General features: G+C 36.9%; 1 protein-coding gene across 11 annotated transcripts in view; it reads right to left on the bottom strand.

Annotated features, from left to right (window-relative positions):
* Piezo (piezo type mechanosensitive ion channel component) overlaps positions 1-25,354 on the bottom strand; it is a 149,801-nt gene that overhangs the window by 77,390 nt on the left and 47,057 nt on the right. The window lies entirely within an intron of this gene.

The raw sequence follows: 25,354 nt of genomic DNA, 5'->3' as shown, positions 1-25,354 counted from the left end.
ATACCCATATTGTACAAACGCATTCTAGAGTCACCCCTGGTCCACCTTTATGGCGATATCTCAAAAAAGCGTCCACCTATAGAACTAAGGCCTACTCGCTTTTAAAATACCCATTAACACCTTTCGTTTGATACCCATATTGTAGAAACGCATTCTAGAGTCACCCCTGGTCCACCTTTATGGCGATATCTCGAAAAGGCGACCACCTATACAACTACCACCACTCCCTTTTAAAACTCTCATTAATACCCCATAGCATACAAACACATTCTAGAGTCACCCCTGGTCCACCTTTATGGCGATATATCGAAAAGGCGTCCACCTATAGAACTAAGCCAAACGCCCTTTTAAAATACTCATTAACATCTTTCATTTGATACCCATATCGTACAAACATATTCTAGAGTCACCCCTGGTCCACCTTTATGGCGATATCTCGAAAAGGCGACCACCTATAGAACGAAGGCTCACTCCCTTTTAAAAATACTCATTAACACCTTTCGTTTGATACCCATATTGAACAAACGCATTCTAGAGTCACCCCTGGTCCACCTTTATGGCGATATCTCGAAAAGGCGACCACCTATACAACGATAACCACTCCCTTTTAAAACTCTCATTAATACCCCATAGCGTACAAACACATTCTAGAGTCACCCCTGGTCCACCTTTATGGCGATATATCGAAAAGGCGTCCACCTATAGAACTAAGCCCCGCGCCCTTTCAAAATACTCATTAACACCTTTCGTTTGATACCCATATTGAACAAACGCATTCTAGAGTCACCCCTGGTCCACCTTTATGGCGATATCTCGAAAAGGCGACCACCTATACAACTACCACCACTCCCTTTTAAAACCTTCATTAATACCTTTAATTTGATACCCATATCGTACAAACACATTCTAGAGTCACCCCTGGTCCACCTTTATGGCGATATCTCGAAAAGGCGTCCACCTATAGAACTAAGCCCCACGCCCTTTTAAAATACTCATTAACACATTTCATTTGATACCCGTATCGTACAAACATATTCTAGAGTCACCCCTGGTCCACCTTTATAGCTATATCTCGAGAAGGCATCCACCTATAGAGGTAAGGCCCACTCCTTTTTAAAATACTCATTAATACCTTTAATTTGATACCCATATCGTACGCACGCATTCTAGAGTCACCCTGGTCCACCTTTATGCCGATATCTCGAAAAGGCGACCACCTATACAACTACCACCACTCCCTTTTAAAACCCTCATTAATACCTTTAATTTGATACCCATATCGTACAAACACATTCTAGAGTCACCCCTGGTCCACCTTTATGGCGATATATCGAAAAGGCGTCCACCTATAGAACTAAGCCCCGCGCCCTCTCAAAATACTCATTAGCACCTTTCGTTTGATACCCATATTGTACAAACGCATTCTAGAGTCACCCCTGGTCCACCTTTATGGCGATATCTCGAAAAGACGACCACCTATACAACTACCACCACTCCCTTTTAAAACCTTCATTAATACCTTTAATTTGATACCCATATCGTACAAACACATTCTAGAGTCACCCCTGGTCCACCTTTATGGCGATATCACGAGAAGGCGTCCACCTATAGAGATAAGGCCCACTCCCTTTTAAAATACTCATTAATACCTTTAATTTGATACCCATATCGTACACACGCATTCTAGAGTCACCCTGGTCTCGAAAAGGTGACCACCTATACAACTACCACCACTCCATTTTAAAACCCTCATTAATACCTTTAATTTGATACCCATATCGTACAAACGCATTCTAGAGTCACCCCTGGTCCACCTTTATGGCGATATCTCGAAAAGGCGACCACCTATACAACTACCACCACTCCCTTTTAAAACCTTCATTAATACCTTTAATTTGATACCCATATCGTACAAACACATTCTAGAGTCACCCCTGGTCCACCTTTATGGCGATATATCGAAAAGGCGTCCACCTATAGAACTAAGCCCCACGCCGTTTTAAAATACTCATTAACACCTTTCGTTTGATACCCATATTGTACAAACGCATTCTAGAGTCACCACTGGTCCACCTTTATGGCGATATCTCGAAAAGGCGACCATCTATACAACTACCACCACTCCCTTTTAATACTCTCATTAATACCCCATAGCGTACAAACACATTCTAGAGTCACCTTTATGGCGATATATCAAAAAGGCGTCCACCTATAGAACTAAGCCCCACGCCCTTTTAAAATACTCATTAACACCTTTCATTTGATACCCATATCGTAAAAACATATTCTAGAGTCACCCCTGGTCCACCTTTATGGCGATATCTCGAAAAGGCGACCACCTATAGAACGAATGCCCACTCCCTTTTAAAAATACTCATTAACACCTTTCATTTGATACCCATATCGTACAAGCAAAGTCTAGAGTCACCCCTGGTCCACCTTTATTGCGATACCTCGAAAAGGCGACCACCTATACAACGATAACCACTCCCTTTTAAAACCCTCATTAATACCTTTAATTTGATACCCATATCGTACAAACAAATTCTAGGGTCACCCCTGGTCCACCTTTATGGAGATATCTCGAAACGGCGTCCACCTATGGAACTAAGGATTACTCCCTTTTAAAATACTCACTAACAACACCTTTCATTTGATACCCATATCGTGCAAACAAATTCTAGAGTCAACCCTGATCCACCTTTATGGCGAAATCCCTAAATGGCGTCCACGTATAGAACTATGGCCCACTCCCTCATAAAATACTCTTTAATGTCTTTCATTTGATACAAATGTCATACAAACACATTCCATGGTTACCCTCGGTTCATTTTCCTACATGGTTATTTTCCCTTATGTTGTCACCATAGCTCTCAACTGAGTATGTAATGTTCGGTTGCACCCGAACTTAACCTTCCTTACTTGTTATTTTTCAATTTAATTCTCATTTCTTCAATTAAATTTCGAATTTTAAGAAAACTTTTATGAACTTTATAAAAACTTTAACTGAAACTATGCAAATCAATTTCGAAAACGTTTTCGAAAAAATTAGAAAATTCGAGAAAATTTTACGTAAGCTTCTACCTTTTTATTTGGAGTAAACAATTTTGCAGGCCGATCAATTTTAGTCCCATAAAGTACTAGTTTCGGTCGAAATTCGCATTGATATTTGACAAATTTTTTTCGGACTGGTGTTTTCGATTCGATTTATGGTCCTGCCTGCAATGCCGACGGCAAGTATCGAAGGAGGTAGAAATTACGATATATACTATCGTAGCGCATAAGATCCCAAAGGCTTCGATAGCTAGGTCATGTTATCCCAATAGACGAAGACGCTCCGGCCAAGAAAATATTTCAGTCGACGCTGCAGTTAGGAAGAAGAGGAAGGCGGAGATAGCCAGGTGGAGGAAGACTTGGCCTCCCTTGTTTCTTTCAATTGGCGCGAGATATCACGAAGCAAGGATAGCTGGCATGACTTGTTACGAAACGGCCAAAATCACTTAGGCGGCTAAGCGCCAATTTATGATGATGATCTTTTTGAAAATCTGGAATAACCTTGGGAAAAAATTTATAAAAATCAATGCGAATTTTTAGAGAGCTGTAATTCCTTAAAGACGAAAACAGTGACCTGCTGACCGTGTGTCCAGAAAGTGATTGCATTTTGGAAGGAAAACTTTTCTGCCCTTTCAAATGGATGTAGGGATATACACACAGGGAAGAGGATGAACCCGACTACACACTTGCAGATAATGGACTTTATTTGCTATATCCCTATCAATTTATATCTTTATTTTTATTTCACTTATATTTCCAAGGTGATGAGTGTGCCGTTTTGATTCGTTATTGCCCAAAATTTAAGTACTTTCCCTTCAACGAGTAATTTCAGAAGTTTTGAATTCCATCATTTAAAGATTGATACCTGTTTGATATGAAACAAATCAAATTTAAACTTAGTTATGTACGTCAAGAGGGTGGATGATTTCACTTCCCAACTTCACACAAACTACAAAAATCTGTTCTATTATAATAGGTGGTACCATATTGCGACGAATATTAGCTAATATCACTATGCTGATAGTAAATAAACACAACAACAGTAAGCCATACATAGAAGGCGACTAGGAATATTTCACACACATAACCAGCAGCTTGAAGCAAAGAGATTATTTCACATACACATATGTATTCAGCAGATAAGAGCGAAGAAAAAAGAGAAACAATCACACATCACGAAATTGTTACTCACACATACACACGCATATAGGTGACGAGGCTAACTGGGAGTAAAAGCAGCGCAGTGCAAGCGATAATGAATCAGTTTGATTTAAATACGCTATAACTATAAGTGAAGTATGCGATACTTGTAATTGTGAAATAGAGCTGTAAATAAGGACCATACTGAATATTGGAGTTAATTATTCGACTGTTCAGCGATTCGAACGTTAACAGAAGGTGCATAATAATCAGAAATTCCCCCAAAATTAGTTACAATACGTTTTAATGAGAAACTAAGATAAAATTTGTATTTTTACTGCGGCCGCCGTGGTGTGGTGATAACGTGCTCAGCCTACTACACCGTAGATCCTGGGCTCAAGCTCCGCGTAAAGCAACACCGAAAATTTAGAAAAAAGTTTTTCTTAGCGAAGTCGCTCCTAGGCATTGAGTGTATTTCTGCCATGAAAAGCTTTTCAGTGAAAATTCATGTGCCTTGCAGATGCCGTTCGTTAATAAAAATAACTATTCATCCTTAAAAACACTTTGGATAGCTTTCTCCTAATGTGTTGGTATATCGTTTCACTTTTTACAAATTAAAACAAGTAAGAAAGGTTAAGTTCGGATGTAACCGAACATTACATACTCAGTTGAGAGCTATGGTGGCAACGTAAGGGAACATAACCATGTAGGAAAATGAACCGAAGGTAACCCTGGAATGTGTTTGTATGACATGTGTATCAAATGAAAGGTATTAAAGAGTATTTTAAGAGGGAGTGGGCCATAGTTCTATAGGTGGATCAGGGTTGATTCTAGAATTTGTTTGTACGATATGGGTATCAAATGAAAGGTGTTAATGATTATTTTAAAAGGGAGTGATCCTTATTTCCATAGGTGGACGCTGTTTCGAGATATCGCCATAAAGGTGGACCAGTGGTGACCCTAGAATTTGTTTGTACGATATGGGTATCAAATTAAAGGTATTAATGAAGGTTTTAAAAGGGAGTAGTGGTAGTTGTATAGGTCACCTTTTCGAGATATCGCCATAAAGGTGGACCAGGGGTGACTCTAGAATGCGTTTGTACAATATGGGTATCAAACGAAAGGTGTTAATGAGTATTTTGAAAGGGCGTGGGGCTTAGTTCTATAGGTGGACGCCTTTTCGATATATCGCCATAAAGGTGGACCAGGGGTGACTCTAGAATGTGTTTGTACGCTATGGGGTATTAATGAGAGTTTTAAAAGGGAGTGGTGGTAGTTGTATAGGTGGTCGCCTTTTCGAGATATCGCCATAAAGGTGGGCCAGGGGTGACTCTAGAATGCGTTTGTACAATATGGGTATCAAACGAAAGGTGTTAATGAGTATTTTAAAAGGGCGTGGGGCTTAGTTCTATAGGTGGACGCCTTTTCGATATATCGCCATAAAGGTGGACCAGGGGTGACTCTAGAATGTGTTTGTACGATATGGGTATCAAATTAAAGGTATTAATGAAGGTTTTAAAAGGGAGTGGTGGTAGTTGTATAGGTGGTCGCCTTTTCGAGATATCGCCATAAAGGTGGACCAGGGGAGACTCTAGAATGCGTTTGTACTATATGGGTATCAAACGAAAGGCGTTAATGAGTATTTTAAAATTGCGTGGGGTTTAGTTCTATAGGTGGACGCCTTTTCGATATATCCCCATAAAGGTGGACCAGGGCTGACTCTAGAATGTGTTTGTACGATATGGGTATCAAATTAAAGGTATTAATGAGGGTTTTAAAAGGGAATGGTGGTAGTTGTATACGTGGTCACCTTTTCGAGATATCGGCATAAAGGTGGACCAGGGGTGACTCTGAAATGCCTTTGTACAATATGGGTATCAAACGAAAGGTGTTAATGAGTATTTCAAAAGGGCGTGGGGCTTAGTTCTATAGGTGGACGCCTTTTCGAAATATCGCCATAAAGGTGGACCAGGGGTGACTCTAGAATGCGTTTGTATAATATGGGTATCAAACGAAAGGTGTTAATGAGTATTTTAAAAGGGCGTGGGGCTTAGTTCTATAGGTGGACGCCTTTTCGTGATATCGTCATAAAGGTGGACCAGGGGAGACTCTAGAATGCGTTTGTACAATATGGGTATCAAACGAAAGGTGTTAATGAGTATTTTAAACGGGCGTGGGGCTTAGTTCTATAGGTGGACGCCTTTTCGATATATCCCCATAAAGGTGGACCAGGGCTGACTCTAGAATGTGTTTGTACGATATGGGTATCAAATTAAAGGTATTAATGAGGGTTTTAAAAGGGAATGGTGGTAGTTGTATACGTGGTCACCTTTTCGAGATATCGGCATAAAGGTGGACCAGGGGTGACTCTAGAATGCGTTTGTACAATATGAGTATCAAACGAAGGGTTTAATGAGTATTTCAAAAGGGCGTGGGGCTTAGTTCTATAGGTGGACGCCTTTTCGAAATATCGCCATAAAGGTGGACCAGGGGTGACTCTAGAATGCGTTTGTATAATATGGGTATCAAACGAAAGGTGTTAATGAGTATTTTAAAAGGGCGTGGGGCTTAGTTCTATAGGTGGACGCCTTTTCGTGATATCGTCATAAAGGTGGACCAGGGGAGACTCTAGAATGCGTTTGTACAATATGGGTATCAAACGAAAGGTGTTAATGAGTATTTTAAACGGGCGTGGGGCTTAGTTCTATAGGTGGACGCCTTTTCGAAATATCGCCATAAAGGTGGACCAGAGGTGACTCTAGAATGTGTTTGTACAATATGGCTATCAAACGAAAGGTGTTAATGAGTATTTTAAAATGGCGTGGGGCTTAGTTCTATAGGTGGACGCCTTTTCGATATATCGCCATAAAGGTGGACCAGGGCTGACTCTAGAATGTGTTTGTACGATATGGGTATCAAATTAAAGGTATTAATGAGGGTTTTAAAAGGGAATGGTGGTAGTTGTATACGTGGTCACCTTTTCGAGATATCGGCATAAAGGTGGACCAGGGGTGACTCTAAAATGCGTTTGTACAATATGGGTATCAAACGAAAGGTGTTAATGAGTATTTCAAAAGGGCGTGGGGCTTAGTTCTATAGGTGGACGCCTTTTCGAAATATCGCCATAAAGGTGGACCAGGGGTGACTCTAGGATGCGTTTGTATAATATGGGTATCAAACGAAAGGTGTTAATGAGTATTTCAAAAGGGCGTGGGGCTTAGTTCTATAGGTGGACGCCTTTTCGAGATAACGCCATAAAGGTGGACCAGGGGTGACTCTAGAATGTGTTTGTACGATATGGGTATCAAATTAAAGGTATTAATGAGGGTTTTAAAAGGGAATGGTGGTAGTTGTATACGTGGTCACCTTTTCGAGATATCGGCATAAAGGTGGACCAGGGGTGACTCTAGAATGCGTTTGTACAATATGAGTATCAAACGAAGGGTTTAATGAGTATTTCAAAAGGGCGTGGGGCTTAGTTCTATAGGTGGACGCCTTTTCGTGATATCGTCATAAAGGTGGACCAGGGGAGACTCTAGAATGCGTTTGTACAATATGGGTATCAAACGAAAGGTGTTAATGAGTATTTTAAAAGGGCGTGGGGCTTAGTTCTATAGGTGGACGCCTTTTCGAAATATCGCCATAAAGGTGGACCAGAGGTGACTCTAGAATGTGTTTGTACAATATGGCTATCAAACGAAAGGTGTTAATGAGTATTTTAAAAGGGCGTGGGGCTTAGTTCTATAGGTAGACGCCTTTTCGAGATATCGCCATAAAGGTGGGCCAGGGGTGACTCTAGAATGCGTTTGTACAATATGGGTATCAAACGAAAGGTGTTAATGAGTATTTCAAAAGGGCGTCGGGCTTAGTTCTATAGGTGGACGCCTTTTCGAGATAACGCCATAAAGGTGGACCAGGGGTGACTCTAGAATGTGTTTGTACGATATGGGTATCAAATTAAAGGTATTAATGAGGGTTTTAAAAGGGAGGGTGGTAGTTGTATAGGTGGTCGCCTTTTCGAGATATCGGCATAAAGGTGTACCAGGGTGACTCTAGAATGCGTGTGTACGATATGGGTATCAAATTAAAGGTATTAATGAGTATTTTAAAAGGGAGTGGGCCTTAGCTCTATAGGTGGACGCCTTCTCGAGATATAGCTATAAAGGTGGACGAGGGGTGACTCTAGAATATGTTTGTACGATACGGGTATCAAATGAAAGGTGTTAATGAGTATTTTAAAAGGGCGTGGGGCTTAGTTCTATAGGTGGACGCCTTTTCGAGATATCGCGATAAAGGTGGACCAGGGGTGACTCTAGAATGTGTTTGTACGATATGGGTATCAAATTAAAGGTATTAATGAGGCTTTTAAAAGGGAGTGGTGGTAGTTGTATATGTGAAGGCGTTTTCCAGATATCGACCAAAATGTGGACCAGGGTGACCCAGAACATCATCTTTTGGATACCGCTAATTTATTTATATATATAAAAACACGAACAGTATTCCTGCCAAGATTTCAAGGGTTTTTTATTTCGCCCTGCAGAACTTTTTCATTTAATTCTACTTAATATGGTAGGTGCCACACCCAATTTACAAAGTTTTTTTCTAAAGTTATATTTTGCGTCATTAAACTAATCCAAATACCATGTTTCATCCCTTTTTTCGTATTTGGTATAAAATTATGGCATTTTTTTCGTTTTTCGTAGTTTTCGATATTCGAAAAGTGGGCGTGCTCATAGTCCGATTTCGGTCATTTTTTATACCAATACAAAGTGAGTTCAGATAAGTACGTGAACTGAGTTTAGTAAAGATATATCGATTTTTGCTCAAGTTATCGTGCTAATGGCCGAGCGGAAGGACAGACGGTCGACTGTGTATAAAAACTGGGCGTGGCTTCAACCAATTTTCCCTTTTTCACAGAAATAAGTTATCGTCCCAGAATCTAAGCCCCTACCAAATTTCACAAGGATTGGTAAATTTTTGTTCGACTTATGGCATTAAAAGTATCCTAGACAAATTAAATGAAAAAGGGCGGAGCCATGCCCATTTTGAAATTTTCTTTTATTTTTGCATTTTGTTGCACCATATCATTACTGGAGTTGAATGTTGACATAATTTACTTAAATACTGTAAAGATATTAAATTTTTTGTTAAAATTTGACTTATAAAAAAATTTTTTTTAAAAAGTGGGCGTGGTCGTTCTCCGATTTCGCTAATTTTTATTAAGCATACATATAGTAAAAGGAGTAACGTTCCTGCCTAATTTCATCATGATATCTTCAACGACTGCCAAATTATAGCTTGCAAAAGTTTTAAATTACCTTCTTTTAAAAGTGGGCGGTGATACGCCCATTGTCCAAAATTTTACTAATTTTCTATTCTGCGTCATAAGTTCAACTCACCTACAAGTTTCATCGCTTTATTCGTCTTTGGTAATGAATTATCGCACTTTTTCGGTTTTTCGAAATTTTCGATATCGAAAAAGTGGGCGTGGTTATAGTCCGATATCGTTCATTTTAAATAGCGATCTGAGATGAGTACTCAGGAACCTACATACCAAATTTCATCAAGATACCTCAACATTTACTCAAGTTATCGTGTTAACGGACAGACGGACGGGCGGACATGGCTCAATCAAATTTTTTTTCGATCCTGATGATTATGATATATGGAAGTCTATATCTATCTCGATTCCTTTATACCTGTACAACCAACCGTTATCCAATCAAACTTAATATACTCTGTGAGCTCTGCTCAACTGAGTATAAAAAATTTCCACTGCTATTTTTCTGTTCGTTGCTGTAAACGCAGTTTGGTAAAATTTATTTATCTTTTTTACATAAATAAAATTTGCAAAGAATCACAATCAAAGGGCAAAAACACGTCGATTCCCCGGTTGTATATTTGATTTTGATTTTACATGTAGCACTTGCCAAAATAGAAATGTAACTTCGTCATAAACACACACTTTGTACGGTCGATGGGCCATAAAATACATTTAACGAAACGTTAAACATATACATTTAAGTATGTATATGCTCCCAAAATGCAACTCAGGGACGATATGGTGATTCACTATAAGATGAAAATACCCTGACATCATTGTAAGTTCATACAAGTGGCGAATGTTTTAAAGAAACGTACACAATAGTAAACCGCCTAGATGACCTGTTAAATCACTTAAATCATTTGTTCAATAGTGTTGTTCAAACATTTTTCTATACGACTAGGATATATTCAATTGGCTGCTTATATTTTTTCTATTATATAGATTTTAGATATTAATATCAATATGTAGGACTTTCAGTAGACACATTTAAAACAAAAGTTGGTTTGAAACACAAAAGGGCAATTCATGGCAACTCAATTTATTAACCGCGAGCAAAAAACAAACCTTTCATCCATTCTCTGGCTATTCCTGACAGCCATTCTCCATGTCAGTACTATTTAACAGGTAGGTATGGCAATGGAGGAATAGAAAGATTTTTCACTTGTATGAATTCACAACCACCTTAACATATTCATGTGTCAAAGTATGATTATATTTCATTAAAGAGAAGCCAATGCTAAAAATTCACGCAGACGAAATAGTATTGTTTGACAGTTGTGCATTTTTTAGACAATTGCATTTTTATTTAATTGGAAAATTTTGTTTACCTAATGCGCATAATCGTAAATAGCACTAATACATTGATGTTGTAAAGTGCATTTTTACAAAAAAAAAGAATACATGAAAAACCATGTAAAAACACAATAAAGTCAGAATAAAAGGAAACGAGCACCAATTTCACCGCATGAGCAAATTCGATACGAATTAACATAAGAATCAGCTGATTTGTTTATGTTTGAGATATAAAATAACTTTTAGGAAATGTCAGCAATTTCCGTCGGTTGTACAAAATGATTGTTGTTAGGCCAAAATATGTAAAATGAAAAGATTGCAGTATACTTAGGGTTTACAACAGTTGCAAGTGCGATCACTGTATTGGCCATAAGTTATGCATATTCTTTTTTATTTTTGATAACTTAAGAAACAAATGTTATGAATTTGTAACTAAAATGAAAAATTTCGAAGTTTACATAAAAATTTCCAATTTTTTATTAAGAGTTTTCACCATTTTTATTTTTTTTTGAACATACAGTTTTGTAGGCCAATCCATTAAGTCTCACAAAGTATTTTCTTCCATACAAAAAATAAAGCTCAGCGCCCTTCGTAAGGTAGGATATATAAATACTAGCCGGGCCCGTGTGCATCTTGCGCAACAAATATAAAAGTCTCATATCAAATATCAACAGAAATCAGCTGTTCTATCAATCAATCATCTATCAATAAAAACTAACATGCGCTTGCGCTGTCATCTGGCGAATGTTAGCAACTGCTGGTAATGCAGTGTTAGTTCTAATCAAATATTCACAATAGTGCCATAGTACAAATAGATTTCTTTATGTGCTCACAATCGTTTATTTTTAACAAATTATTTTAATAAAATATAGCTAAACAAAAACATTACGATCAATAATGCCCAAAGCTCGCTAACAGCGCGACTATCCATTTTTATAACCAAATCTTTATTTATAGATTTTGATTCCAAACAAGAGCGAAAAGGGGACTTGCACATAAAAACAGAAATTAGAAATAATATATAAGATGGAAAATGTTTAAATCCGAAACTTTTTTAGTTTAAAATTAATAAAATGCTCTACTTTTGATTTGAAACCCTAAAGTTTAAAAAAGAATTCGGCGGTAAACGGTGTTATTTTTTTAAATCATTCAAAGTTTTAACTTTAAACCAAATTTGTGGAAAATCGTTGTACCTTTAGGGTTTAAAGGCACGTGCCCGCCGCACTAAAACTCTACGCAAATATCGATTCTCGGGAGCAGACTGAAGATACATCTGTGGTCTTGCTAGAGGAACATAAGAAACATTTTGTCTTCAAATGCACGAAAGTAGCAATCGTGGTTTCTATACCGATTCTTATCGGAAGCATTCACAAAGTACAACTGCTGATCAACCGGTTAGCGATCAGTTTCTGAAAATACCGCGGAGCATTTCTGACCAACTAAACAGTTTGAGTTACTGATCAAATATTTTTTACGCTACACATATCAACGTGTTGATTCGGATAAGTTCTGTTTTTGAATCAAAGTTTTATACGTAAGTATATATTGCTAAATATATGCAGCAGAGGGCAATTGGTATAAAGAGATTTACAAGGTATCATGGAAACACTTGTCGCTTTATACGTCCTGATTTCGCGTTGGTTAAAAATTTTCTCAAAAAATATAAAAAATTTAAATTAAAATTTGCTTTAAACTTTTTTTTCATACAATAAGCAAAAGAGTACGCCCCGCTTAACAATAACAAATTACCATTTTGGTTAGTAATTGTGCTTCAAAAAATAGCACAATGCAAGAACCCGTTCATAAATAACAATATTTTTAACTTGAGACCAACAGGTTTCGTCTGTTGATGTTTGTCTTCTTGACAAAAAAAAAAAAAACTCGGTTGACTTAACCATAATGTGATCCATTTTAATGAATAACTGTTAATTCAAGAACAGACCCGATTTATTGATTTTACTATTTTCATTTCTTTCGGTGATGTATCGTTTGATACTACCGTTCGGACCAACACAACCTAAATCACTGTGGAAGACTAAGTAGCAAATTTTACTGTTCAAGTCCAATGCTAGCAATCTATCCTAACTAGCACATTCTATTAATTTGAGAATCGAGATAGTCCGGATCGCGTCGTCAATGTCTAGCCTAACAATTTAATTTTTTAAACATTCTTAATTAATTAAAGAATCAACTGTTATACTTCAATCCTTTGAAATTTCTTTCCATTTAACCGTGCTTCGTTTCCAGTTATTATCGCATCAAGTGCTTAGTTCATCAGAATCAAGTATATCTATGTACCAATGCTTTAATCATGTATCATGTTTTGTGTTTAAATATTACGTACTCATTTTAACAAATTGCTTTTTACCTATTATCTTAAAAATATAATTCGTCATTCCAAACTATCTTTTATGTTGAGAATTAAATTTTATCTTGCCTTTTTTATATTATTTTCGTGGTTCAGTTCACTATTGTTCTTAAGACAATCAATTCATTAAGCAACAATATTCAAATGTACAGTCTGTGTAGAAGAAGTGTGACCGCCATAAATTTAAAATTATGTGATGAGTGTCAGCTGTCAGAATTTTATTCAGTAACGTAATATTTTGAAATTCAATTGAAGAACGCTCTATATCAGGGCTGTTCAAAATTTTTTATATTGAAGTGCAAATCACAATACATAAACAAAATTATATGTATCTACACTGAAACTTTTTTAAATTGAAAAAAAAAAAAATTATTTTAAATGTCCAAAAAATTTTGAATGAATAAATTTTATATAAAAATTTTTTTCAGTGCCACAATATTTCCGAAACATTCTTTGTTTTAAATTTTTTAGTGTAAATTTGAATATCATACCGAAGTGCCTTGGCTTCATATGGAAGTGTTTTTTCTTTGCACTTTCATATGAAATTCAGGCACTTTCATATGAATCGAATTTATATGTGAGGGCATATGGGAGTGATATGAAAATTTTTTTTATATTCAAGGTGTGAATTTGTATCTGTGCCTATTCTTCAGGACAAAACAAAAAAAAAAGTGCTATAAGTGTATATGAGTTCCACAGCTTTGCCCTATATCATATTTGTTTTTATTAACGGCCTAACTCAGCTAAAATTTATTGAATGTATGTTGAAATAGGGCGTTTTTGAAGTAGGATATTTTTCAAAAGTTTTCTGGGTTAGGGCGATTTCAAACTGACAGCAGCGATATGATGATATTCCACTCAAAAAAAAATTCCACTCAGCAACTGAAATATTTGGAAAATTTTATTTACTTTAAATCAACTTGATAAGAAACAATTTTCCAAGATCTTTTAGAATTTATTTAAATTTATGTGTTTTCTTTTTTGATATCACTACGCCATTTTTTTCTAACGCGCTTTATTATGCTGAATCAATCAAACAAAAAACAAGTAAGGAAGGCTAAGTTCGGGTGTAACCAAACATTACATACTCAGCTGAGAGCTTTGGAGACAAAATGAGGGAAAATAACCAAGTAGGAAAATGAACCTAGGGTAACCCTGGAATGTTTTTGTATGACATGGGTATCAAATGGAAGGTATTAAAGAGTATTTTAGAAGGGAGTGGGCCATAGTTCTATAGGTGGACGCCTTTTCGAGATATCGCCATAAAGGTGGACCAGGGGTGACTCTAGAATGTGTTTGTACGATATAGGTATCAAATTAAAGGTATTATTGGGGGTTTTAAAAGGGAGTGGCCCTTAGTTGTATATGTGAAGGCGTTTTCGAGATATCGACCAAAATGTGGACCAGGGTGACCCAGAACATCATCTGTCGGGTACGACTAATTTATTTATATATGTAATACCACAAACAATATTCCTGCATTATTCCAAGGGCTTTCGATTTCGCCCTGCAAAACTTCTTAATTTTCTTCTACTTAATATGGTAGGTGTCACACATATTTTACAAAGTTTTTTCCAAAGTTATATTTTGCGTCAAAAAACCAATCCAATCACCATGTTTCATCCCTTTTTTGTATTTGGTATAGAATTATGGCATTTTTTTCATTTTTCGAAATTTTCGATATCGAAAAAGTGGGCGTGGTCATAGTCAGCTTTCAGCCATGTTTTATACCAAGATAAAGTCAGTTCAGATAAGTACGTGAACTAAGTTTAGTAAAGATATATAGATTTTTGCTCAAGTTATCATGTTAACGGCCGAGCGGAAGAACAGACGTCCGACTGTGTATAAAACCTGGGCGTGGCTTCAACCAATTTCGCCTATTTTCTCAGAAAACAGTTATCGTCATAAAATCTATGCCCCTACCAAGGATTGGTAAATTTTTGTTCGACTTATGGCATTAAAAGTATTCTAGACGAATTAAATGAAAAAGGGCGGTGTCTTGCCAATTTTGAAATTTCCTTTTATTTTTCTATTTTGTTGCACCATATCATTACTGGAGTTGAATGTTGACATAATTTACTTATGTACTGTGAAGATATTCAATTTGTTGTTAAAATTTGATTAAACAAATTTTTTTTTTAAAGTGGGCGTGTTCGTCTTCCGATTTTGCTAATTAGACTCAGCTGAGCAGAGCTCACAGAGTATATTAACTTTGTTCGCATAACGGTAATCCGTAACGGCATAAACTAGTCGAGATAGATATAGACTTCTATATATCAAAATGATCTAGGCGAAAAAAGAAATTTATTTAGCCATGACCGTCCGTCCGTAAACACGATAACTTGAGTAAATTTTGCTATTTAATGTGAACGAAATCGGACTACAACCACGCCCACTTTTACGATATCGAAAATTTCGAAAAACCGAAAAAGTGCGATAATTCATTACTAAAGACGGATAAAGCGATGAAACTTGGTAGGTGGGTTGACCTTATGACGCAGAATAGAAAATTAATGCCATAAGTAGAACAAAAATTTACCAATCCTTGTGAAATTTGGTAGGGGTATAGATTCTATGACGATAACTGTTTTCTGTGAAAATGGGCGAAATCGGTTGAAGCCACGCCCAGTTTTTATACACAGTCGACCGTCTGTCCTTCCGCTCGGCCGTTAACACGATAACTTGAGCAAAAATCGATATATCTTTACTAAACTTAGTTCACGTACTTACCTGCATTCGGTATAAAAAATGGCCGAAATCGGCCCATGACCACGCCCACTTTTTCGATATCGAAAATTACGAAAAATTAAAAAAAAATGCCATAATTCTATATCAAATATGAAAAAAGGGATGAAACATGGTAATTGGATTAGTTTATTGACGCAAAATATAACTTTAGATACAACTTTGTGAAATGGGTGTGACACCTACCATATTAAGTAGAAGAAAATGAAAAAGTTCTGCAGGGCGAAATCAAAAGCCCTTGGAATCTTGGCATGAATACTCTTCGTGGTATTACATATATAAATAAATTAGCGGTACCCGACAGATGATGTTCTGGCTCACCCTGGTCCACATTTTGGTCGATATCTCGAAAACGCCTTCACATATACAACTAAGGGCCACTCCCTTTTAAAACCCTCAATTATACCTTTAATTTGATACCCATAACGTACAAACACATTCTAGAGTCACCCCTGGTCCGCCTTTATGGCGATATCCCAAAATGGCGCCCACCTATAGAACCATGGCCCACTCCCTTTTCAAAAACTCTTTAATACCTTCCATTTGAAAACCATGTCATACAAACACATTCCAGGGTTACCCTAGGTTCATTTTTGTACATGTTGATTTTCCCTTATTTTGTCTCCAAAGCTCTCAGCTGAGTATGTAATGTTCGGTTTCATCCGAACTTAGCCTTCCTTATTTGTTTTTATTTAGCGCACATATAGTAATAGGAGTAACGTTCCTGCCAAATTTCATCACGATATCTTCAACGACTGCCAAATTACAGCTTGCAAAACTTTTAAATTACCTTCTTTTAAAAGTGGGCGGTGCCACGCCCATTGTCCAAAATTTAACTAATTTTCTATTCTGCGTCATAAGATCAACCCATCTACCAAGTTTCATCGCTTTATCCGTCTTTGGTAATGAATTATCGCACTTTTTCGGTTTTTCGAAATTTTCGATATCGAAAAAGTGGGCGTGGTTATCATCCGATTTCGTTCATTTTAAATAGCGATCCGAGATGAGTGCCCAGGAACTTACATACCAAATTTCATTAACATACCTCAAAATTTACTCAAGTTATCGTGTTTAAGGACGGACGAACGGACGGACGGACATGGCTAAATGAATTTCTTTTTTCGTCCAGATCCAGCGGACAAAATTAATATACTCTGTGAGCTCTGCTCAGCTGAGTATAAAAATCGTTTAATAAAGTTTAACATGTATACATATATATGTATGTATGTACATATGCCCGTACAAACAATTAATGAGACACAGAAATTACGTCATATTCACACTTAAACTATCACAAATGTGCCGGGTTGTTTGTTATTTTATTTCATTTTAAAGTAGTGCCGGTATATGAGAATACACATCTTTTGTATTTTTGTTGTTTGCTTCTCATTTGTTATTTTAAAATTTTTTATTTTACTTAATTTTAATAATACTTTATATACATTGTTACTTTCAGCTGAACTAGCACACGAACGCTTAAACGAAATTTAACAAAATGCGCGAATTTACTCCAGAATCTTAGGGCTTCATTCTGTATCAGCGTTGACAGATTGACGACGTCAATTGACGATTTTCAACTAGAATGACGCTTGGACGATTTTGTAATGAAAAATGACGATTTAAGCCTGCCTTCTATGTAAGATTTATTTTAAATATTCAAACACCAAGAAATTACATATAAATAAAATTGGGATACAAGCTTTTTATCAATTTGCACTTTTTGTGCCATTTCCAACACTAAAGGGGCCATTACTCATACTTAGCATAGACTTGACTTGACTTGAGAACTGTCACTTACAGTTCTGTACTGATTACTCAAAACTTGGCAACACTTAACTTGACTTAGAAGTCTGTTGAATTTTGATTTTCTAAGTAAGTTCTAAGTGACGTTTACATTTTCAGATGCCATTTGTTTGTTTCCATTTCATTTTGACATTTTGTCATACAAATTGACATTTATTTAAAAATAAATTTCAATGCTGATTATGATTCCAGATTGTATGCGCTAAGTGGAGTATAATCGTGGCCAAGTTTACGCCAAGTCAAGTCAAGTCTATGTTAAGTATCAGTAATGGGCCCTTAAGTTTTGTTGACATTTGCTGTCATCCAGTGAGTTTTACAGCTCCGGCTCACGCTCAATTCTCACGGGAATTCTCTGGATCATTGAGAGACTTGAGAAGCAGATGTCGTGATATTTTCGCACACGTGAATTGTGATAGGCAGATGTCGCCGCTGTTTTTCATTTAACTCATACGGCGAAAGGCTAAGCAGCGACATCTATTTTTGAAAAATTAGGTTTATTAAAGGCAGCGTTGCCAAACTAAAGACAAGTAATTAACAAATTATCTGGCTCACAAATTGAACAAGACTTCTATCTGGATTTATTTAGCTCAAATCATTGTAGTTGCATTTACATGCAAAATTATTTATCTGGATCAGGCTTTTTGCCATTGGATGATGGCTATTTGCGCTTATCTTTTATATACGCTTACTAGCGGTATGCAAGAATGCCATTAGATGTATGTACATACAAGCCGCGCAAGAATTTGAGTGCGAAAGTGAGAGTGAAAGAATTTAGGTAAAATGGATAAATTTGTGAAATTGGGTAGGTTCTTCAACAAATATATGTAAAATTCTTATTAAAGTATTTAATATTATTGTCTGATAGGTACTAAAGGTCAAGAAGCAGCTTCAAATATAAATAAAAATAAATGTAAGGCGCGATAACCTCCGAAGAGATTCGGAGCCGAGCTTCTCTTCCAATTTGCGTCGTGCTCCTTTTTAATTTTTCCTACAAATTGGCGGGACGGGACCTACTTGTTTTATGCCGACTCCGAACGGCATCTGTGAGGCAGATGAGTTTTCACTGAGAGCTTTTCATGGCAGAAATACACTCGAAGTGCTTTCCAAACACTACGGAGGGGCGACCCCGCTTAGAAAAATGTTCTTCTAATTGAAAAACCTTATTTCTAAAATTTTGATGTTGCTTTGCCCGGGGTGTGAACCCAGGGCATTCGGTGTGGTAGGCGGAGCACGCTACCATCACACCACGGTGGCTTCAAATATACCCAAAGATAAAGATGTGAGTATTTTAAGAAAAGTGAATGCATAAATTGAAGATATCATTTTCAGGTTACGCCGAAACGGTCACGGCGGTTTTGCGAATCGTGGTTCTTCCAGAAGTTTTTTTGGAAAACTATTTCTACTATCAAAAGAGCTGACTCTACACACTCTTTCTCAAATTTATGTGCATTCGTTGCAGATCTAATGTTTTCTAAAATAAATTTAAACAAAACAAAAATCAGAAACGGTCTGGAAACTGATACATTAAAAGGAAAATTGTTAGCCCAATATTATTAAAAATTGAGTAACTTTTTCTATCATGATATTGAACCGCAAATAAATATGATTTTGTGTCAAACAGGAAGGCGAAAGCAATTGTCAAATTATATGTTGCCATCGTTTAACATAGTGAAAATCCACTAGCGGTTCGTCTCAGAGGCGAAACGAACGTTCGTTTCGTAATAGAGAATGAGGACGTCAAAATATATACTTACAGTGTCGGACAAAACTAAAGCACCATTGTCGTTTTGCACTAACTGAGTGAAACGGTGTTACGGTAGTAGGAACAAGCGTTGAGTAAGAAGGCTTGCTGCCATGTAATTAATTGTACCAAAAGTCCTACGTTAAAGTCCCGCGGCTGGAAGCCATTTCTTTTTAGCTACTTTCTCATATTTGAAAACTTATAGCGAGCAACTATTCACTCAGTCAGATTTTGTGAAAAGATCAGGAACGCAGTTCTTTGGGTAGATTTCTTAAATTTCTTAATAGTTTTGATTGAACGACACATAAAATACAAAAATCGACTCGTGTCTAACTTGAAATTGAATTACAACTGGTATTCACAAAATTTGAGGAGGGTTTGATATAGAGGAAGCGAGGCCGGTAACGGGAACAGAATAAGAATAGTAAGATAGAAAATAAGAATACGAAAGGAAAACAAGACGAACAGCCAGAGAGAGAAAATAATGAATGGAAATAAAATAGTAAAAAAACCGAGTGATGGCGAGGCAGAAGGAAAGGTAGAGGAAATGGAAGAGTATAGAAGAAGGAAGGAGAGGAGGAATAACAGGGAGATGTACCGAGAAAGGAAGGAAGCAGTTAAAATAGGAAACGGTAATTTGAGCAATTGCGTCGTACTACTTAATTTTTCCTACAAATTATCGGGACAGACTCAACATGCAGGTCTGTTGACTTTGCACGGCAACTGCGAGCATGATGAATTTTCGCTGAGAAGCATTTCGTCGAGTGACGACCGCTTAGATGAACTTTTGTCTGAAGTATTTGAAGATTAACTTTAATTTTAATTATTTTAATGAACTGTATGTTTCGTTTGTTCTTGCAGAAGAACAGAAGATGCTAAGCACATGTTGCACTCATATGTATTTATTGGCGGCGAGCACATGGGCTCTGAGGTTGAAAACCCCGTTGGAAAACCCCGTCATTGTACCTTATATATCTACGCTGGAGGCGAGCATTTGTGCTCTAAGGTATTGGTTGCGTTTTGAGCCACCTTATTTTGTTATGAAAAACCCCGATTTGGGATAAAAATTTTATACTATGTCTGTAGAATATTTCTCTTACTAGTTGAGAAATGCAAGCGCTCACAATGGTTAATAAAACAAACGAAAATGTTCATGTGTAATTCACTTATGCCCCTATTACCGTTTACAACTCAACTCTGGTTGAGTTGAAATTTCGCAATTTGGTATTACAGATTACAACTCAACCTGTAAAAAAAAAAAAATGTCGGTTGAGTTGTCTAGTCTAACAACTTTTTGTGGCATTACCGTTTACAACCTTGTGTTGGTGTAGTTGTCAAAGACGTCAAAATCTTACAACTGATTATTAGCAGTTGTCTCATACAATTTTGCAGTTGTTTTAAAAAAAGGTAACGTTTTAAAAGACGGTTCACCACCTAATTTTTAACAAAAATTTTCAAAGATGGTATCAAAAGACACCTTTCGACCTCCAATTTTAGCATCCGAAAACAAAAATTTTAAATTTAATTTCTATCATATCATTTCGGTTCAAATTTTCATGTGGTTGTTGTATTTTGCCCGATTTGTTGTACATACTAATGCAGAAAGGCGTTGGACCCACTCAGGGTTATTTTTACAAATCGCGACCGAAGGCCGCCAACGTAGAAAGATGTTCTGTGCAAAAAAACTATGGATCCGGCCTCATATTTTGGGCCCTCTCGGGGCAATTTTGTGGGTTTTTGTGAATATTTTTCGACATAAATAAAAATTTTTAATTTTCGCTTTCTAATCCTAAAAACGGAGATCGAAACGCGTCTTTTGAAACCACCTTTGATAAGCAAAATGCTTCCTTACTTAACCGAAAATAGCTTACAAATCTGCAAAATAACTTCATTAGAATCTTATCAATTGTCACTTTTTAAACGTTTTCCTACTTGGTGCTTGGTAATTCCAAGGGATTGGAGTGATCGCGTAAATGTTTTCTTATTCGCAACATTACGCATTTGACGCATTTTTCACTAACATTTTCGTCGTTATAAAAAATTCTATGCTAATATCCATTTTGTTATTATTAAAGAATCACTTGCAAATTTTTAAATTTTAGCCACAAATTGTTCAGCTGTTCATTTATCTGTCAAATCATCACTTTCTTAGCTTGGCAGCACCAATTCAACTTCAATTCGTAATACCAAATAGGAGTTGAGTTGTCTGAAAGTTGAGTTGTTTTAATTACAACCCAACTAAGTTGAGTTGTATACCGTAATAGGGGCATTAGTGTCTATACGGTGGCAATTGGTTATATCCAATGAACTCTACATGTGAAATTTTTCGGCAGTCTTCACATTATATAACCGGAACTGTAACGGGTTTCTCTTATTTGTGCGAGTTATGTGAAAAGTCGCTTACCAGTCCTTTTTTCCTGCAGGTTACCTGCACGTTCATTTAATGCACTCATAATAGACATTTTGCAGATCTGAGATCAATACACTAGTGATAATTTACAACTCACACTTATTCCTTCATTTTAACTCACGCAACACACCTTCATGGTTATCTGAATCTAAATATCTTGTATTCCCAATACGAAGATGAAACGCAAAGTGCATTGCTAACACGCGCGTACTCTACCACACAAAATCTAAGGAGCTAATGTAACAAAGCTAAAGGGAAATTAGGCAAAGTAGCATTCGTTATCATTACATTTAAATAATAATATTTTGCATTTGAAATTCCAATGGAAAGAAGTGAAGCAGGAAGAAAGCAGAAAAGTGCCACTTATTCCATGCGGTTATTCCCTTAATCGGGCGACAAGTGGCACTTGCAACGCAGCAGTAAATACTTTAGGGGGCGGCGATGTACGACCTTCACACAAAAAAATTGCAGTAAAAAAAGGAAGCAGAACGCTCTCTGTGTTGTAAATTCTCCAAAAGCCAAGTTAGAGCACACACCTTGTTGTATGGTCGTATATCAGTAGCTACTGTGTATGTAGGTCATGTTGGCCAAATTGAAAACAGCTCTCTTCGATCAACAAATAAACCACACAGTTATGCTATAAATATTTTTGTTAACATAATCTCGAGTAATCATAAATAAATTGAACATTTCAATTTAATTTCCCGTGTGCCAATACAAATGCATTATTTGGCCCAAAAAAACTATTTTGTTTATATATTTACTGTATGTACATATGTATATATTTTCTTTGTTAACTCAGTCTGCAGCTTTTCTGTTTACGTGTCAAATTAGATATTTAAACAAAATTGAAATTATGACTGCATTTCTTGCATAAAACAAAAAAATAAGAATTTATTGTAAATTTAAGTTACTAGAACACCTAAATTTTATCTGGTATATTAAAAATAATGTTAAACAGATCTTCCGCACTATTTGGTAGCAGACTTTAACACATCAAAGAATCAACATCCCATCCCCTTAATTGCTCTTTTTTATCTTTATTTCTTAGCCGTGCTTCCCTACACCCGGTTATCTATCATCCACTACCTACCCCTCTATCTTTTCATCTAATTCTACCTCTACATCTGACTTTACATCTCACAGTTATTTCAATCCCAGCTCCATCTACCGTATAAATTTTCAAAATCAAGCTTTTGTTAATTAAATAGTGAGTATATCTATTCAATTACACAAGAAATATAGCGTAAAATGTATTCATGAACGTGAAGTAAGCGAAACACCTTCGTCGGAAAAAAAATGTATAGGTCGGTATTTTGTTGCAAATTATGCGCTTATTAGTTGCGAAGGGAAAATATTTTGTGCGCTTTTCTAAGTTATTTTTGGGTTGTTTCACTGAGTTCACGTGATGTTAGCGAAGCGCCCTCTTCTAATCTGACTTACACTACACTAATGGAAATGCACCCAAGTTGGTATTTTGTCGCTTATTAGCCGCTAATTAGTTGTGAAAAGACAAATTTGTCACTATTTTTTAAGTGCTTTTTTTGGGTGCTAGTTCGCGACAAAACACGAGCTAAGACTTAAAAAAGCGCGGCAAATATTTCTTCGCAATTAATTTGCAAATAATTTGCGACAAAACGCCGACCTATTATTTTTTTGATCTGCCGATAGTGCTTCGCTAGTTTCACTTTCATGATGAATTCAACAGTCGGCAGCGTTTGCACTTATCCCCGGTTGAATCCCTCGCTTGAACCTTGCATTTGATGTATGCATGTATCCTGTGCCTGAGTACAATATCACAAAATTTTGGCTGCCAATTCACAAACGCTCTTTCTCTGTTGAATAATGTCCTATCTTAGGGTTCCTTTCATAATCGACGTATATCAGCTCAAAATGTATTGCACTTATGCTGAGATAGAGCGTGTCTGCAACAAGTTGACAGATCGAGCGTTAATCAGCTTATTTCTGGCGTAGAGCTTTATTTATTAAAATTCTGAGATATACTTACTTACTTTCTTAATTGGCGCTTAACCGTCTAAACGGTTATGGCCGTCCAACAAGGCGCGCCAGTCGCTCCTTCGCTCTGCCAACCGGCGCTAATTGGCCACAGCAAGGGAGTTTAAATCGTTTTCCACCTGGTCCTTCCAACGGAGTGGGATCCGCCCTCTACCTCTGCTTCCATAGGCGGGTTCCGATAGAAACACACCGGAGCATCATCTTTCATTCGCATAACATGGCCTAGCCAGCGCAGCCGCTGCGTTTTAATTCGCTGGACTATGTTGATGTCTACGTATAGCTCGTACAGCTTATCATTAAATCTCCTTCGGTACTCGCCATCGCCAACGCGTAGAGGTCCATAAATCTTTCAAATAACTTTTATCTCGAACACTTCCAAAGCCGCTTCATCTGCTGATGTCATGGTCCATGCTTCTGCCCCATATAGCAGGACGGGTACGATAAGTGACTTGTAGAGTATGATTTTCGTTCGCCGAGAGAGGACTTTACTTTTCATTTGCCTACTTAGTTCAAAGTAGCATTTATTGGCAAGATTGATTCTTCGCTGGATTTCAGAGATCATGTTGTTGTTAGTGCTAATGCTGGTTCCCAAATAAACGAAGTCTTTTACTATTTCGAAATTATGGCTGCCAACAGTAGCGCGGTTGCCAAGGCGCATATGCGCTGACTCTTTGCTCGATGACAGCAGGTACTTCGTTTTGTCCTCATCTTTACCGCTTCTTTTTCCAGTTTGGAGTAAGCAGAACTAACAGCGCGGGTGTTTAGGCCGATGATATCAATGTCATCAGCATATGCCAGTAATTACACGCTTTTATAGTATATTGTTCCAGTGCGGTTAAGTTCTGAAGCTAGTATAATTTTCTCCAGCATCAAATTAAAGAAATCGCACGATGTCTGAAACCTCGTTTAGTTTCGAACGGCTCGGAGAGGTCCTTCCCAATTCTGACTGAGCTGATGGTCAATGTCATTTTGCACAGCCGTATAAGTTTTGCGGGGAAACCAAATTCTGAGATATAGCGTTTTTGAAAAAAGATGTTGTGGTAAGTAGATTTTCAAATAAATCCTGATATAGAGCGTTTTGAAAGAAATTGTTGAGAGTAGGCTCTCGATACGGAAACATATATGAAGTGATATTCCAAAGACTCTTCCCAGAGGTGAAATATACATCGGAATCAGTTCGATACATTCGGATTATGCTCATAACTACAAATAGATTTCTGGTCTACCGAGTTCATATTTAGATTAATAATTCCGGAATAGAGGAAGTTGTTGAAATAAAAACGATTCCATTTTGATAGTCCCAGCAATACGTTTATCTTTTACTCATACCGTTGAAATATATTCTCTAGTACATTTTGATGTATTTTTTTAAAAAGGATTAAGTAATATGTGGGTACTTAATGTTACTCTGTGAAAAAGAGGCTTTCATTTGATACCAAGCACATTTTTGGGTTACCA

This window comes from Eurosta solidaginis, chromosome 2, assembly GCF_040869045.1.
Source record: "Eurosta solidaginis isolate ZX-2024a chromosome 2, ASM4086904v1, whole genome shotgun sequence".
NCBI classification, from domain to species: Eukaryota; Metazoa; Arthropoda; class Insecta; order Diptera; family Tephritidae; genus Eurosta; species Eurosta solidaginis.
This window is presented reverse-complemented; position numbering and strand designations above follow the sequence as displayed.